The 17,329-nt window shown below is 39.1% G+C and overlaps 1 long non-coding RNA gene across 1 annotated transcript; it reads left to right on the plus strand.

The window, feature by feature from the left end:
* The first annotated feature begins 2,863 nt into the window (after window positions 1-2,863).
* On the plus strand, window positions 2,864-12,350 carry LOC141565471 (uncharacterized). The gene is made up of 2 exons (XR_012489034.1): window positions 2,864-3,180; window positions 12,037-12,350. It is a non-coding gene; the product is annotated as an uncharacterized LOC141565471 (long non-coding RNA).
* Window positions 12,351-17,329: the final 4,979 nt, after the last annotated feature.

Below are 17,329 nucleotides of genomic sequence, written 5' to 3' on the forward strand. Positions count from 1 at the left end.
GTTGCAGGGATTCACCGTGACTAAGACACTACCTGTGCAGAATCCGATTTTCAATGGTTTTTTGGCCATTATTATCCTTCACCAATTCTCCAGTGGTTTTAAGAGCCTGGATTACTTCATATGACACTAAGATACTGGATCTTATTTTTAACTGCTCTTATATCATCTAGCCTCTATATCTTTGATCAATGTATATAACCATATACATGCCTGACTCACATATACTTCAATACTCTTATTCCTTTCATTCTATTCCCTTTCACCTTTTTACTCCTTCTCCTCTAAAACTGATATATCTTTCATGGCTCTTATCAAGGTTTTGCTGTTCCATGAAGTCCTCTTAGACCTTATAACCAAATATGTTAAAGGAATGCTTTTTTTGTATTCATTCATTTACTCTCTCTTTCTTTAGTCCTCCCAGCCTAAAGTGAGCTCTCTCTACTTACTACTTGGCTAGTCAATGGACAAATGGTCTTTTACTGCCTTGTGACCTTTTCCATTATTTCACTCTTGGACTATACTCTCATTTTCTCCCCCAATTAGTTGGTAAGTTCTTTGAGAGCAGAGACAGATCCATTTTTTAAAAACATTCTTCAATGCTTGGCACAGTACCATATATATATATATATATATATATATATATATATATTATATATATGTATGTATGTATATATTTATATGTAAACACTAGGAGACATTCAAATATTTATTAATTGCATTTGACTGAGTTGATGACCACTGACAGACAGCCATGCTGACAAGGGAGAATTAAATGAATAGCTTGTGAACTACTATAGTATCTCCATGATTTCAATTTCTATAACAATAACACTGTAAAAATGGGCAACTTTGAAAACTGTAAGAAATATAATCAACACAATGACTTTGCATGCTTTCAGAGGATGGATGATGAAGAATGCTATCTACCTTTTGATAGAAGTGATGGGACATGGGATGAGACATATGTATCATTGTGTAGCTGCTGGAACTCTATCTTTCCAAAAATCAGCAGGAGTCAGGATCACTAAATGTCTTTATTCTCGATCTTTACCGTCATCTCCAACGCCAGGTCACGAGTGCAAGTGAGCGTGAGTTCCACCACCCAAGTTTTTCTTATTCCTCCCACACAAGTCACTTCCCCCTCTTTGTCCCACTAATCAAGTCAGCACAGAACAGCTGGGGAGGGTCAACCTTAAACAAGTTAATAGGGAACCGTCCAATTGGCAATTAGTCTCACGTGCTTCATCATCCAAGTGCATTGCTCAGTTCTAGCCCTTTACATCTCCCGCTTTCTTTTGTTTTAGACCACAGGAGGTCGCGCCATCCCTGACTTTTCAGGGAGATGAGAACCACAAAAAGGAGGTGATCATTCCCCCCCTGACTTCTCAGGAGGGGAGATGAAAGCACTAAAAAGGAGATAATCATGCCCTCCCTGACATCTCAGGAAGGGAGATGAAAAGCACCAAAGAGAAGTGGGGATTGCTAGGGGGTTTCTGGGTTGAAGGGCCTTATTAGAGACAAGCATGCACAAACCCATCAGCATGGGAGTTATTACACAAGCACATAGCAATAACGCAGAGGCTATTAGTGATGACTCTCCCCACAGTCAGTGCAGGCTCGATGTGATGTAACAAACAGGAATTGTACATGTAAGTAGTGATATAACAAACAATATAAATCAACATTGTATTGTAAGAGATTTCCAGAAGTCCTAGAAGGAGGAGGGTATGTAAACATCAATCACACATACACGCCTTCTTCAGCAACCAAGAGATAGTCCCAAACCAATCTATTGTCCATTGCTTCACTGTTAGGGAATCCAATGATCCCCACAAGGTTTTGAAGTCCAGCAACAGTCTTATGATGCCTCAGAGAATCCAATGATTCCTGAGGACTTTCAGTCCTACAATAGTCTTATGATGTCTCAGAGAATCCAATGATTCCTGAGGATTTCAGTCCTACAATAGTCTTATGATGTCTCAGAGAATCCAATGATTCCTGAGGATTTCAGTCCTACAATAGTCTTATGATGTCTCAGAGAATCCAATGATTCCTGAGGATTTCAGTCCTACAATAGTCTTATGATGTCTCAGAGAATCCAATGATTCCTGAGACTTTCAAGTCCTACAATAGTCTTATGATGTCTCAGAGAATCCAATGATTTCTGAGGACTTTCAAGTCCTACAATAGTCTTATGATGTCTCAGAGAATCCAATGATTCCTGAGGATTTCAGTCCTACAATAGTCTTATGATGTCTCAGAGAATCCAATGATTCCTGAGACTTTCAAGTCCTACAATAGTCTTATGATGTCTCAGAGAATCCAATGATTTCTGAGGACTTTCAAGTCCTACAATAGTCTTATGATGTCTCAGAGAATCCAATGATTCCTGAGGATTTCAGTCCTACAATAGTCTTATGATGTCTCAGAGAATCCAATGATTCCTGAGACTTTCAAGTCCTACAATAGTCTTATGATGTCTCAGAGAATCCAATGATTTCTGAGGACTTTCAAGTCCTACAATAGTCTTATGATGTCTCAGAGAATCCAATGATTCCTGAGGATTTCAGTCCTACAATAGTCTTATGATGTCTCAGAGAATCCAATGATTCCTGAGACTTTCAAGTCCTACAATAGTCTTATGATGTCTCAGAGAATCCAATGATTTCTGAGGACTTTCAAGTCCTACAATAGTCTTATGATGTCTCAGAGAATCCAATGATTCCTGAGGATTTCAGTCCTACAATAGTCTTATGATGTCTCAGAGAATCCAATGATTCCTGAGACTTTCAAGTCCTACAATAGTCTTATGATGTCTCAGAGAATCCAATGATTCCTGAGGATTTTCAAGTCCAACAGTTTTTGATGTCCATGGGTCAAACGCCATAACTGCCAGGTTCTTTCAGTGGTGGGCTCAGTCAGCAACGGAACCACCCGATGTTTCTTGGGCCTTCTCCTTCGTTTCAAGGGTCTGCTCCGTCTCTCTCCAATGGACAAGGCGAATATGGCTCATTGGCACCCATCTGATTCCTTCTCCATCTGCGGAGATACAAGCAAACCCTCTCCCCCAGGCAGTTAACCTATCTGGTCCCTTCCATTCACCACTTTCTGGGTCTCTCCACATCACTTGGCGATTATCTAAAGACAGTGGAGCTGCTCGCACTGGACACTGCCCTTCCGGTGAGTTATAAAACCTGTCTGCTGGAGCCAGTGCATATTTGTCAAAAATTAAAAAATTAATGGTATAGAGAACTAAATTTAGAAGTTCTCTAGGGTTACCTGTGGCTCCCCCTTTCTTTTGTTTTTGGAGGAGTGTCTTAATATCTCTGTTTCTTCTCTCTACTATTGCCTGCCCTTGAGGATTAAAGGGTATGCCCGTGGTGTGTAAAATCTTATACTGTGCACAAAAGCGTGTAAAATGTTTAGATGTATATGCAGGTCCATTGTCTGTTTTTATTGCTTGTGGAACACCCATAATTGCAAATGCTTGTATAAGGAATTCAGTGACCACTCGGGCTGTCTCTTTTGCTGCTGGCATTGCAAATGTGAATCCTGAAAAGGTGTCTACCACCTCATGGATAAAAGATAGACGACCAAAAGATTTATAATGGGTCACATCCATTTGCCAAATTTCATTAGGTCTCAAACCACGAGGATTCTTCCCTGGAGGGAGTGTAGGAGCATGGAAAGGAAGGCAAGCTGTACAGGCTTTTACTATGCTCCTAGCTTCTTCTCTTGTTATTCCAAACTGCAAACATAAAGCTCGGGCAGCCTGATGATATTTAGAATGAGATTCTTGTGCTTCTTGAAATAAAGGAGTACTGGCCAGCATGGTTAGAAGGCTATCTGCCTTTGAATTACCATCAAAAATAGGACCTGGAAGTCCACTATGGGAGTGGACATGCAAAATATAAATCTTACCTGGATGCTTTCTCACTTGCTCTTGAAGCTCTTTAAAGAGCTGATATATATTGGAGGCTACAAATTTTATTTGGGCTGTGGCAATTCTTTGTACCACACCTACTGAATAGGCTGAATCAGATATTATATTTATGTCTCCCGGATAATAAGCAAGAGCTATAATGATTGCATACAATTCATTCTGCTGAGTGGACTGAAAAGGAGTTCTGATTACTTTCTTTATAGTTAAGTCACGAGAATACACAGCGCAAATATTATGTTTGGATGCATCTGTAAAGATAGTTGGTCCTTTAAGAGGAACTTTAGAAACCTTTTCTTCAAGAATCCATTGCCAATTATGTAGCAGTCTGGTTATCTTTAATGGAGATCCATGTGCAAAATTTGGAGCCATGGTTAATAAAATTTGCCACTCTGGGATGATTTCACAGCATATATCAATTTGGGCATTGGTATAAAAGGTGTATATCTTGTCAGGTCTTGTCCCAGATAATTGTACTGCTCGTTTAATGGCCTTTAATAAAATTCTAGCCACAAGCACTGGGTAAGGAATAGGGCTTTGTTCTGGTTGTGCTGGGAGGTTCACCCACTCAATCACTCTGTCTCCTTGATGAAGGACTGCTGTGGGGGCCTCTTGTGTAGCAAAAACTGATATTTCCAAGGGTTTTTGAGTGACTCTTTCAACCACATTGGATAAAGCCAGTTCAACTTGTCTCAAAGCCTCTTGAGCTTCTTTTGTAAGCTGTTGTGGTGACTTTAAAGCACTGTTTCCCCTTAAAATGTCATATAATGGTTGCAATTGACAGGTAGTCAAGCCTAGCACGGGACGCATCCATTGGATATCTCCTATCAATTTCTGGAAGTCATTTAAGGTGTTTAGCTTCTCTGTTCTTAAGGAGAGTTTTTGTACTGTAAGCACCTTAGGATATACTTCATATCCTAAATATTGAAAAGAAGCATGTCTTTGAATCTTTTCTGAAGCTATGTGCAATTTATAATTCCTTAGTGTTTCTATGGTTTTTTGTAGACATGCTTCTAACATTTGTTCCTCAGGTGCACATCCCAATATATCATCCATGTAATGTAATAACATTACTTTTGGAAATGCTTTTCTTACTGGACTAAGAGCAGCAGCAACATACATTTGACACATAGTAGGGCTGTTTTTCATTCCCTGTGGCAAAACTGTCCATTCATATCTTTTATAAGGCTCAGCTAAGTTAATGCTGGGCACTGAAAAGGCAAATCTTTTCATATCCTCCTTATCTAGAGGGATAGAATAGAAACAATCCTTAATGTCTATAACCCACAGAGGCCATTCTCTAGGCAACTGAGTAGGAGATGGAAGTCCAGGTTGAAGAGTTCCCATAGTTTCCATCTGTTCATTTACCTTTCTTAAATCAGTCAACATTCTCCATTTTCTAGATTTCTTTCTTACAACAAATACTGGGGAATTCCAAGGACTTAGAGAAGGTTGTAAGTGTCCTTGGTCAAGTTGTTCCTGTACTATATCTAGTAAGGCCTGAATTTTATCGCTACCTAAGGGCCACTATTCTATCCACACTGGTGTATCAGTTTTCCACTGGATAGGAACAGGTGAAAGTGTTGGCAGGCCTTCAACAGCAGCCTTGCCTAAAAAACTGAAGTACTCATTTTTAACCCTAATTGTTGTAAAATGTCTCTTCCCCACAGATTGATGGGGATTTTTTCAACTATAAAAGGAGTAAAAACTCCTGTTTCACCTTCAAATACCCATCTTAAAGGGGTAGCACTAACTTCAGCTGCTATTGATCCTCCTACCCCAGACATGTAGGTGTCTGCCTTTTTCTTTGGCCAGTGACTGGGCCAGTTGGCACCTCTAATGACTGTGCGATCTGCACCTGTGTCCACCAGTCCTCATTCAAATCCCCTTGCCCTCTGGCAATGTCCTGAGTTTGCCTATCTTCTATCTTTTGTTCCTCACGCTTCCTTCTCTGTGCCTTTTTAGAACTCTTCCTTCTTCTAAACTCTTCTCCATAGCTTAAGTCTAATAGAATCAAGTTGTATAGATAAAATACCTCTGGGAAAATTTGACAATTCCCATTTTTTGAGTAAAATTCTTTCATTTCAAGTCCCACTAGCTTCCATTTATCTATACGTTGTTTTTCTTCATTTAAGAACCAAGGGGACGTGCGAATCAATGAGTGTAAGAGATTATTCATTTGTGGGATGGGAACAAGTAAACTTTTCTCATCAATTATCTTAATTATATCCTCTATAGCATTGCTAGATGAGGCAGGGGCTGGGGTTGGAGCAGGGTCAGCTGAGGCCCAGGATTTACCTAACATCTGCCCCATCTCAGTTACTAGAGATTGCTGATTTAGTCCTTAACAAGGTAAGTTCCTTATTTCTATTAGAATACTCACCTAATCTCCTGGTCACAAGAGGACTTCGGTGGAAGTAGGGTGCCAGCCACACGTTGGATGCCAAATGCTGGAACTCTATCTTCCCAGAAATCAGCAGGAGTCAGGATCACTAAATGTCTTTATTCTCGATCTTCACAGTCGCCTCCAACGCCAGGTCACGAGTGCAAGTGAGCGTGAGTTCCACCACCCAAGTTTTTCTTACTCCTCCCACACAAGTCACTTCCCTCTCTTTGTCTCACCAATCAAGTCAGCACAGAACAGCTGGGGAGGGTCAACCTTCAAATTAGTTAATAGGGAACCGTCCAATTGGCAATTAGTCTCACGTGCTTCATTATCCAAGTGCATTGCTCAGTTCTAGCCCTTTACATGTAGCTAATGTAGAGTTTATTTTGTGTGATTATTTTTAAAACAAATTTGTTTTTTGGGGGCAGTTAGATAGTACAGTGGATAGAGCATCAGCCCTGAAGTCAGGAGGACCTGAGTTCAAATTTGATCTCAGACGCTTAATAGCTGTGTGACCCCGGGCAAGTAATTTAACCCCAATTGCCTAAGAAAGAAAGAAAGAAAGAAAGGAAGGAAGGAAGGAAGGAAGGAAGGAAGGAAGGAAGGAAGGAAGGAAGGAAGGAAGGAAGGAAGGAAGGAAGGAAGGAAGGAAGGAAGGAAGGAAGGAAGGAAGGAAGGAAGGAAGGAAGGAAGGAAGGAAGGAAGGAAGGAAGGAAGGAAGGAAGGAAGGAAGGAAGGAAGGAAGGAAGGAAGGAAGGAAGGAAGGAAGGAAGGAAGGAAGGAAGGAAGGAAGGAAGGGAAAAAAAAGAAATTTGTTTTTTTCTTCTTTTAATTCAATGTGGTGGGAGAGAGAAAATTCCTGCTCATTAAAAAACCCACTAAAAGAAATAGAGAGGTGAGTAGCTACAGATGAGGAATACTGCATACGCTTTTAAATGTCACTGCATTGTTTTTGCTTGGTTTACTTCCTTACAAGAGACCTCTGGCAGAGTGTGGGTAATCTGGAAATGTTTGTAATATAAAAACAAAACACATCAATAACAGGTTGGTTCTTTAACAAAAGAAAACATTTGCTTGAGGCAACTGCAGTGGTGGTAAAAGAAGCAGATCTGCTGAATCTGGGAAAGCAGCCATATTGACTGGGCAAGGTCTGCCTGATGAGACATAATCACAGGGGTATTTCCCTAGATTCTATAATTACACTGTTCCAAATGCTATGCAACCTGCTACCGTTACTCTGAAGGAAAGCAAAGTTCACCTCTGCCTTCTTCGTACCTTGGTGGGGGAGGAGTGATGTGGATCAAAGTTAAGAGCATAGCAGAAAGCGACCTATCACAAAATGTCACTGTTAGAGATAGGAAACTTCTATCCAATGGAACCTTCTCATTTTATCTGAAATTTAACTAAGGCAGGGCAACTATGGCTTTGTCCCAAAGTTGCCAAATTTACAGGACCGACTCTCTCAGTTTAGAAGCCTAGAAATGACACCATTTAACACTTACTTAGTAAGAATAGTGTTTTTTTTTTTTGTTTTGTTTTTGTAAAGGTATTTGCCAAATGGTCAGCTAGTTTAAGCTTCTCACCATTCATTGTGGTGTGCTAGAATCTGTGTCCTCTCCCATCTGGAGGGTATCACGTTCCCCATATAGCGGAAACCTCTGTCTTTGAGACTGAGGGAGTTTGTTTCCCCAGAAATAATAACCTTAGAGGTCAAAAAATGGAGCCTGCAAAAGGGAAACCTTCGATCTAATCCCATCTAGATTTTAATGATGAGATTAACTAGAGACCCCCAAGATGGTCAGATGGGATTAACTACAGGGAAACAAATGGGATCTTGTAACAGACCTGATCTTGGTTGACACCATGGTTATGCTAAAAAATAAAACATTTCTCAACCCCCAAATTGCCTAATAATCTGTCCCTACTCTGCCTCTGAAAGTGGCTGATAAGTCTCACCTGGGAGACTTCTGTCACAGTGCATCCTAAAGCTGTATAAAGCCTATGTGTATATGTGTGTGTATCTCTATCCATTCAATAGAGTTGCTATAGTCAGAACTACTTATCAGCTGATTAATGGTAATTAAGCTTTTTATCTTCTAGCCTTGTCTCTTTAATGGGAAAAATGGACTTCAGCAAAAGACCATGTCCCTAGCAGGAGCTCAGTACCTGAGTGGACCCAGTGAGAATCAAGCTGACCCTGTAGAAGTATCTTGGACAGATTATATTTCTATATTGATGCCCACAGCTCCTGTACAATCTGGAGGTTATTAAGCTATAGCCTTCAACTCCTGAGTCTATCTTGTATAAACAGGATGTCCACTACCTCCAATTGATTTATCAGAGGTAAATACCTTAGCCCTCTCTCATAAAAGGTCCCACCTCTCCCCAGGTTAATTGCAGACTCATTAGGAACTTTGCCTGTTCATTAAAAAGTCATAATAAAGCTTTGCCCCTTGACATGGAGATGGTTTGAGCCTGTGAATTCATTCCAGATGATTCCCACCTTCATGACTTGTTGCACCTCATTGTGATTTGTTGGACCTCATCATCTTGATTTATTGATCCCAGTCCATCAGACCTAGGTGGAAGAATTACTCTCCAGGAAGGTATTAGGCTCCCTGAGCTAAAGAATTTCCCAACACCTGCACTTCCCCATCTCAACTTAGGCTATGTTCTCTAGCTTCTTGCCTCTTGTTGTTTTCTGTACCTGTCTCACATGCAAATGTTAATAGCTCTGTAGTTCTCAGCAAGCACAACAAGGAGGGAAAGATATTTATCTGAGGTCCTAAAATGACAGAAAGAAGTAGCAGGGTCAAGGCATCCTGGCTCCGGTCTAATGACCTTTGCATCTCTCTATCCCTAGATTGATTAATTATCATCCTTCATTCTGGAAGAGGAGTAAAATGATATCACTATGTTAGAATCAAGTCACAGTGTGTCTGATTATGGCTGATCAACCCAATTCAGGGTGGGCACCAATAGTGGAAAGCAGCTCTGAAAAGACTTGGCAGCTCTCACACCTGAGGTACTAATCTTATCTGAACATACCTTATACCTTTAAGCCTTGGACAATGGAAGCAGCTGCCAAGATGAAATATAGGAAAAGAATGTAGAATTGGATAGAGAGAGATTTGTCACATTCTTTTGGATGAGATTAACCTCAAAGCAGAGGCAATCCAATGAATATGTTCATTTTAATAAAGTTATCCCTGTTAAGTTGTCCCTTCCACATGAAGGCAGTTAGGGGTGTGGTGCCCTCCTGCAGAGCTGGAAAAATCTGTGTAAAAAATTTTGGTCCTCCCTTCACACCAGATAAGATATATGAATTTTTTTCTTTTTTTCATATTTGTAGTACCTTATTATAAAATTAATTAGATTTATTATTTTTATATTTTCATTTATTTTCATTATTTTATTATAAAGTATATTATAAACATTATAAATTATTATAAAATTTGTTACATATTTGATCATAGGCTCTGTGTCATCTGCTGGCCTTCATAGGGTATCTGCAGCTTCTGCAAAACTCTCCCAGAATTCCTATTTAATTTCTTAAGCTGACCCATGATATATCAAAATTAAGATGGAGGAAGTCACAATGTGGAAAGGATAATTGTACTGGCTTCCATCCCCCCTCTGATCCTAATCACCTCTTCGTTAATGGAGAAGTAATAAAGGGTCTTCAAAGGGAGAAATAATTATCTCTCCACATTATGTTCCTGTCCTCCTGCCCCCAACTGAAGAACTGCAGGTGGTGGTAAAATTAAGCAGAACTGTGAAGCCTTTGGTACCCTCATCACTCTCTGTGCCCCTTCACCAAGTGTTCAGCAACGTCATAATGTCTCCTGAACACCCACTATTGGACCACAATATATCATCCACCATAGGACCTCATCCAGACCTGTCCTCCCAGGACTGCATTCTATGCACCCAGCACTATCCAGTGTCCAAGTTTAACTGTCCCACAGAGAATCAGATGCCTATTTATTGGGGAATAATTAAACCAGTTGTGACACCTGAATGTGATAGAAGCTGTAAGAAATAAGGAATATGATGAATATAGAGAATTATGCACGTGAATTGATGCAAAATGAAGCAATGATAACTAGGAAAATAACATATAAAATGACTACAGCAAAGTAAATAGAAAGAACCAAAGAAAAAAGATCATTGAAATTATAAAATACTTATGACATGGCTCTAAAAAAGGAGATATTAGGCAGCATCTCTCCCTCCTTTTTTTGCAGAGCTAGGGGGGATATGGAAGACCATTGCATATGTCAGAATTTTCTGATGCACTGATTAGTATTTCTGAACTTTTTTCTTCTAATTATTTGTTATTAGGAAGCAGGGGTATATTCATAATATTAAATGCAGATTATGTAAAAACAAAAACAACTGATTTCTTTTTTAATCCTTGTGGAAATATAATATAAACTCATTGAGGGCAGGCATTGTTTTCTTATTTTTACTATCATACCCCAAAACTCTGCATAATTGTCCGATATATTAACCATCGAATAAACACCTCTGGAGGTCCTGCTGGGTCCTATATTCTAGTCCTTTAGCAAGCAGTCACATGGAAAACATATCTGCTAAATAAATTTCCACAGCAGCGTTGATTCACAAAGACTTTAAGATCTTTGCCTTCTGGAGAAGCTAATAATAATATTAATAATAGCTAACATTAATATATTACTTTAAGGTTCATAATGTGCTTTACAAATGTATCATTTTATCCTCTCAATAGCTTCAAAAGATAATGTAATATTTTTCCATTTTACAGATGAGGAAACTGAGGCAGCCCACTGGCACACAATTGTCTCTAGGCTAGATTTGAACTCAAATCTTCCTTACTACAGGCCCAATGCTCTATCCATCTGCCACGAATTTACTTTCATTTATATTTTAATAATAATAATAGCTCCTTTTCTATTGCACTGTAAGATTAACCAAGGTTTTCCTCACAGCAACACTCCGAGAAAGACATATGATTAGACTTTGTGCTTAAGAACTTAACATTATCTAATTTTCTAATTTCTGTATTTACATAAAAGTATATTTATATCTGCTTTTGCCACCAGCATGTATAGGTTTAGTTGAATTCCATTTTGTTTACGGTGAGCTCAAGAATTGAGCACAGGATTCTTCAAGGGAGATCAGCAACAGGCAGTTTGGAAGTGAAGCTAGATTTAAGAATCAAGACCCAGGGATAACTCAAGCAGTGGGAATAGATGAAATCACCATTGGAGAGAAGAGAGATCAGCGATTAGGAAGACATCTGTTAAAAGGCACGAGGAAGATAAGGAGACAGCAAGGGAGCCGGAGAAAGAGCTATTGGAGAAATAAAAGGAAAACTACATAAATGCAAGAAAATATCTTTGCCTTGTCCAAAATAACTAGCCTTTATCCAGTGCCTTCCCTCTGAGATGATCTCCCGTGTATTATACAATATATGTGTATGTGTTTGTGTTTATATACATATGTGTTTCTCTGTAGATATACATAAACATAGCTATTTACCTGCTGTTTCCCCTTTAGGATGTGAGTCCTTTTAGAGATAAGACTTTTTGCCTTTCTTTCCACTTCCATGTCCTGGTTATATAACAAAGTCAGCCTTGGCCCCCAACAATATTATTCCTTAACTGTAGGAGGTGATCTCCTGTACCCCAGTTCCATTAACCATTAAGTCAGATTTTTTTTTGTCTAGGTAAAAAAGGCCATTGTCTTATTCACTGAAGATGTTGCCTCAGACAAATTGAATTTAAATTGATCTTAAAAAGTTCAAGGTCTCCCACTGCATCCAGGGACATCTTTAGTCATCCTGATCTATATCTGACCACTGGACCCAAATGACTCCAGAGGAAAAAGGGAAGCTGGTGACTTTGGACAACTCTGCCTCCCTCACATGTCATGGTATCAATTCTATAATGTCATAGTCATCTTTGAGAATGAAGGACAAACAATAACACGGAACTTAGTAGACTGTAGGTGCTTAATAAATGCTTATTGATTGACTTTTGACATAGTGCTTTAAGATTTACAACTCTTCTTATGTGGTTATCTCATTTGCTCCTAAGAGGTAGATGCTATTTTTATCCCCATTTTACAAATGAGGAGACTGAGACTGGGTGGTTAATTGATTTGCCTACTCCACTTCTGGAGGAGGATTTGAACTGAGATCTTTCTAACTCCAAGTCTGGTATGCTGAATATAAAGGATTCAGAAAAGGTTAAAAAGGCTGATTTGAAACAAAGGAAACAGATGTAGTAAGAATGAGTTCTATTACTTTCTTTTCTATAAGAGAGAAGAAGAAATTCATCAATTTATTATAACTGATTCAACTTTGTTTTAAATCTCTATTTTGTGACTGAGTTATTTTGAATAAGTTGTTTTTCTTTTTGAGGGAAGTGAGGATGGGGAGACATTCAGGGTTAAGTGAACAGCCCAGGATCACACAACTAGTACATGTCTACAGCCACATTGGAACTCAGGACTTCCTGGCTCTGGTCTTGATGCCCCGTGTATTCTATCACCTAGATACTCAAACTGTTTTTCAATAAAAAGAAAAACATCTGGGTGGTATGATGTGATGAACAACATTTGTATTTTTTACACAACTAATGTCTCATAGGACAAACCATCAATAGAAAAATATTTTAAACAACTTCATCCGTATTTTATGTAATAAACTACCAATCAAATTATGTGATAAACAAATTAAGAATGCTCACCTCTAAAAACTATTAAGAAATACACTTGAGATCACAGCCTTTGGCCTGCTCCTGGGTCCTGACCAGGATAAGTTCTTACATTTCTCCATATTTGGGATGTGAGCATTCCCATGTTCCCTTGAGGGCAATGGTCATTGAAGGAGACTTGTCAGAGTTTCTGACATTGCCTCTGGTTAAGCAGAAAGGAAACCTTGTTCTGAGCACCAGTACAAAAAGTGCTTCCTGGGACCTCAAAGATTCAGTGGTGGTTTGTTCCCAAAGGAGGAGTGTTGTTTGTATTGCTCGTTTGTTTTGACTTAAAGTTTGATTTCAAGCATTAAGAAGTATAAATATAATTAACATAGTTAACATGTATGGGACTACCTGCCACCTAGGGGAGGAGGTGGGGGGAAGGAGGGGAAAAGTTGAAACAGAAGGTTTTGCAAGGGTTAATGTTGAAAAATTATTCATGCAGATGTTTTGTATATAAAAAGCTATAATAAAAAATTAAATTAAAAATTAAAAAGAAGTATAATTAGTGTTTCCATTGTGCTAGTGAGAGTATGTAATAATAAATAAGCTGTAAGTGTGCACCATGCACCAAAAAAATCAAATATACACAATGACTACAACAGGGTCCTTGGAGGAATAATAGCAGTGACATGGAACTGACCACTGTGCAATTATAACAATCAAGCCTGGCCAGATCACAGGTGGAAATATGCTTTCCACTTTTTTTATAGAAGTGGGAGATTATGCATATGAAACATGGCACATCTCAGACTCGAGTGACATTGGTTACTTTTGCCAAAATGATGGTTTTGTTTCATTGTGTTTTAATCTCAATGTTTCATTCTTTGTTGCTGTCACTATGTAGAAAGAGGAAAGGTTTGAAAGCGATTAAAAAAAAGTTTTTAATCAAAATTTTTAAAAGTCAAGATGAAGAGGTAATTTAATGGAAACCAGAAAATATATGGCATAAGAAAGAACCAGTCAACAATGTTTTAGAGAGATCAAGGAAAATCAGGACAGAAAATCAAGGAGAATTTAGGGATTGGCTTTGGTCTTAAATAAAAAAGTCATTCTTGACTTTGACATCAAAGGGAGAAGTTTCACTAGAATGGTCCAGTCGAAATCAGACTACAAATGGTGGAGGAGTGCCTTGAATAATAAGGAACACTTAGTAAATGTTTTCTAAATAAATTGAATGAATGAATGAATGGTGAGACACTAAAGATAACAGGTATAGGCCATTGGTACTTGGACATGGGGCACTGACAGGAAGTGATGAAATGTGAGAGCTTGAGGTATTTTCTCCTTTCATGCCATATTCTATATGAAAGCTCTAGTTGGTCACTACCAGCACAGTTCTACCCCGTATAATTCATCATACCTTTATAGTTTTCAAGGCTCTGATAGGAGAGAACAAGCCCTGGCAGTTTCTACCAGTTGGGAAATGCTTTAAATAAAGGGGAGGTAGAGGAAACCAGACTTTGTTTTTAGGTCATACAAACTCAGTATCAAGAGGTTCATCACCAGACCATTGACCACCATTGTATGAATTTTCTCAGTCATAGTGATTCATGAAAGTGATTTATTGTTTTGTTCTGGACCTGTGATTTTACTGGTATAGGAAGCTCTACCTATATAGCGACCATTTTAATGAAACTTATAATCTTGGATACTTGCATGAAGACCAGGTGATGTGGCCAAGGGTCACACAGCCAATATTAAAGATGGGATTGGATCCAGGTATTCCTGGCTCCAAGGTTGGATTTCTCTATCACACAATACTAGTTTGCCTCTCCCCATCTGTCTATGACATCAGTCCTTCTTGGAAACTTTTGGAGGGGAAGAACTGAGAAAAACATTTCCTTTGTTAAAATGACAGTCATGAGGCACGATGCTTGAGTTGGTGGGTAAAAAGACCCAGACAGATAAAGAAAGCTACCATGCTATTTTTTTCCCAGCATTATCTGAAATGATTGTACTTCAGTAATTACTTTCATATGGTGTCTCTCCACTTTAAGGGGAAAAAAAACCAGAATATCAATACCTAAACAAAAAATAAAAGCAGTAATTAGGTGATTATTTTGGATTTTAAAATTTTGATTTTTTATTTTACAAAAGGGATTTACTTCTCAGATGATTTTAAATTGTTTGCCTAAACTATCTTTTGCTAAATATGTCTTATTGCTTTCACTAGACAATAAACTCTTGAAGGTAAGTATTACTGTCATTTATTATTTATATGACTATCCTATACGTCTTTGTGCCCACCCCCACCCCTCCGCCTTCAGTGTTTTATACATAGCAGATATTTGTTGACTGACACACTTGGGGATAAACCTACCAACTGTATAAAGTAAGTCCTACCCACAAATGAAATCAACCATACCATTTTCTTATTTCTCCAGGGGAAAAAAATAAATATCCTTCCCTCCTTGCCTTTAAGCAATGAGTCTTTACCCAATAACTACCACTTCCAACACAACTCCTCCCCAAACCATTAAAATTCAGTTTATATATGACTATATCTTTAAAAAAAAAAATTTAGACTGGGTCTTTCTATCTCACCTAGACTGGAGCACTCATGGGCTAGCCCTATTCTGATTTTCATGTGGACTAACTTTGATCTGCACCCTTTATTTCTGACCTGGCATGGTCTGTGTCTCCTTAGCCTGATGTCCCTCCCTTCCCCCATTCCCAGAGGTTCATCATATTAATGTGAATTTATAATAGATACTGGATGGGCTTAGCTCACTGCAGCTTAGAGCTTTCAAGCTCAAGCTCAATCTCAGCTTCCCAGGCAGCAGGGATTACAGACATGTGTGCTAGCACACCCCAAACCAGATTTTTTTTCCACAAAGACCCATCTGCCTGAGTCCCCTCCAGAGCCCCAGCACGTGCTTTCTCCATGGGAGTCCACATGCTACCTGAAGAGGTTCCCCACAGTCAGCCAGCTAGCCACGTGGGTCCAAAAAAGATCAGTCCCGGTGGGTTGCTCAATTGGAGTTTATTATGTTCTCACAGCATTGTTTATAGTAAAGGTGAATGACAGTATTCCACTTTACACAGTAATGAAACAACTCAGTGAGGACTCCACCAACCAACCTACATGAGCTGCTATAGATCTGTTAGGTACATGAAGTATGTTCATGGGGCATGAAGTGCCAAAGGGGCTGGCGTACACTCCAAACCCAACCACCTTCTCTGCTCCTGGAAGAAGGCAAAGGAACTCAAGGAGCAAAAGGATATAAGAAGCAGAATGGGAATAGCTTGTAGGAAAAATTCAGACCCTAAACTTGCTTAGATCAGGGATCCAATAAGAAAAGTTTATCCCTAAACTAGGATCCCCAGATATCTCCCCTCTTCACTAAGTACGTCATCATGAAGAGTCTTCGGAAGTCATAAATGTAGGAAGACAGAGCTACACATTTGGATTCCTCCTAATTTGGAGGTTAAATTATTCTCTTCCCTGCCAGTGGTGAGGCTGCCGTCTCTGCTTTCTAATACTGTTGAAAGCCATAGATTCAAGGAGGGATAACACTTGGCAGATTTAAACACTTCATGGAATAGACAACTCTTTTTTCAGCTGTGCTTACAAGAGAGTAAGGATAGGAATAAAAGGATTCTGGGACACAGGGTGCTAGAGAAAGGGGGTTCAGCCTTTTCAAAATCCAATCATTTCCTTTTCTTTCTTATTATTGAGGATACTGCTAATGCTAGCTCTGTTTCAGGAGAAAAGGGAGAAAGGAGGGAGGAGGAGAAAGAAAAAGAGAAGGGGAGAGAGGGAAAAAAGAGGGAAGAAAAGGAAAAGGGAAGATGAAGAGGAAAGGGAAGAGAAGAGGATGGGAGGAAAGGAGAAGGGGAAAGGGAGGAAGAGAGGAGAGGAGAGAGAGGGGGAGAGGTGAAAAAAGGGAGGAGGGAAGGGAGAGAAAAGGGTATGGAAAGGAGGACAAAAAAAGGAAAGGGAGAAAAGAAGAAAGAAGGAAGGAGAAAGGAAGATGAGAAAGGAAGAAAAGGAAGGAAGAAAGAAAGAAAGAAAGAAAGAAAGAAAGAAAGAAAGAAAGAAAGAAAGAAAGAAAGAAAGAAAGAAGAAAGAAGAAAGAAAGAAAGAAAGAAAGAAAGAAAGAAAGAAAGAAAGAAAGAAAGAAAGAAAGAAAGAAAGAAAGAAAGAAAGAAAGAAAGAAAGAAAGAAAGAAGGAAGGAAGGAAGGAAGGAAGGAAGGAAGGAAGGAAGGAAGGAAGGAAGGAAGGAAGGAAGGAAGAGGAAGGGAAGGAGGAAGGA

Source organism: Sminthopsis crassicaudata, chromosome 4 (assembly GCF_048593235.1).
Source record: "Sminthopsis crassicaudata isolate SCR6 chromosome 4, ASM4859323v1, whole genome shotgun sequence".
NCBI classification, from domain to species: domain Eukaryota; kingdom Metazoa; phylum Chordata; class Mammalia; order Dasyuromorphia; family Dasyuridae; genus Sminthopsis; species Sminthopsis crassicaudata.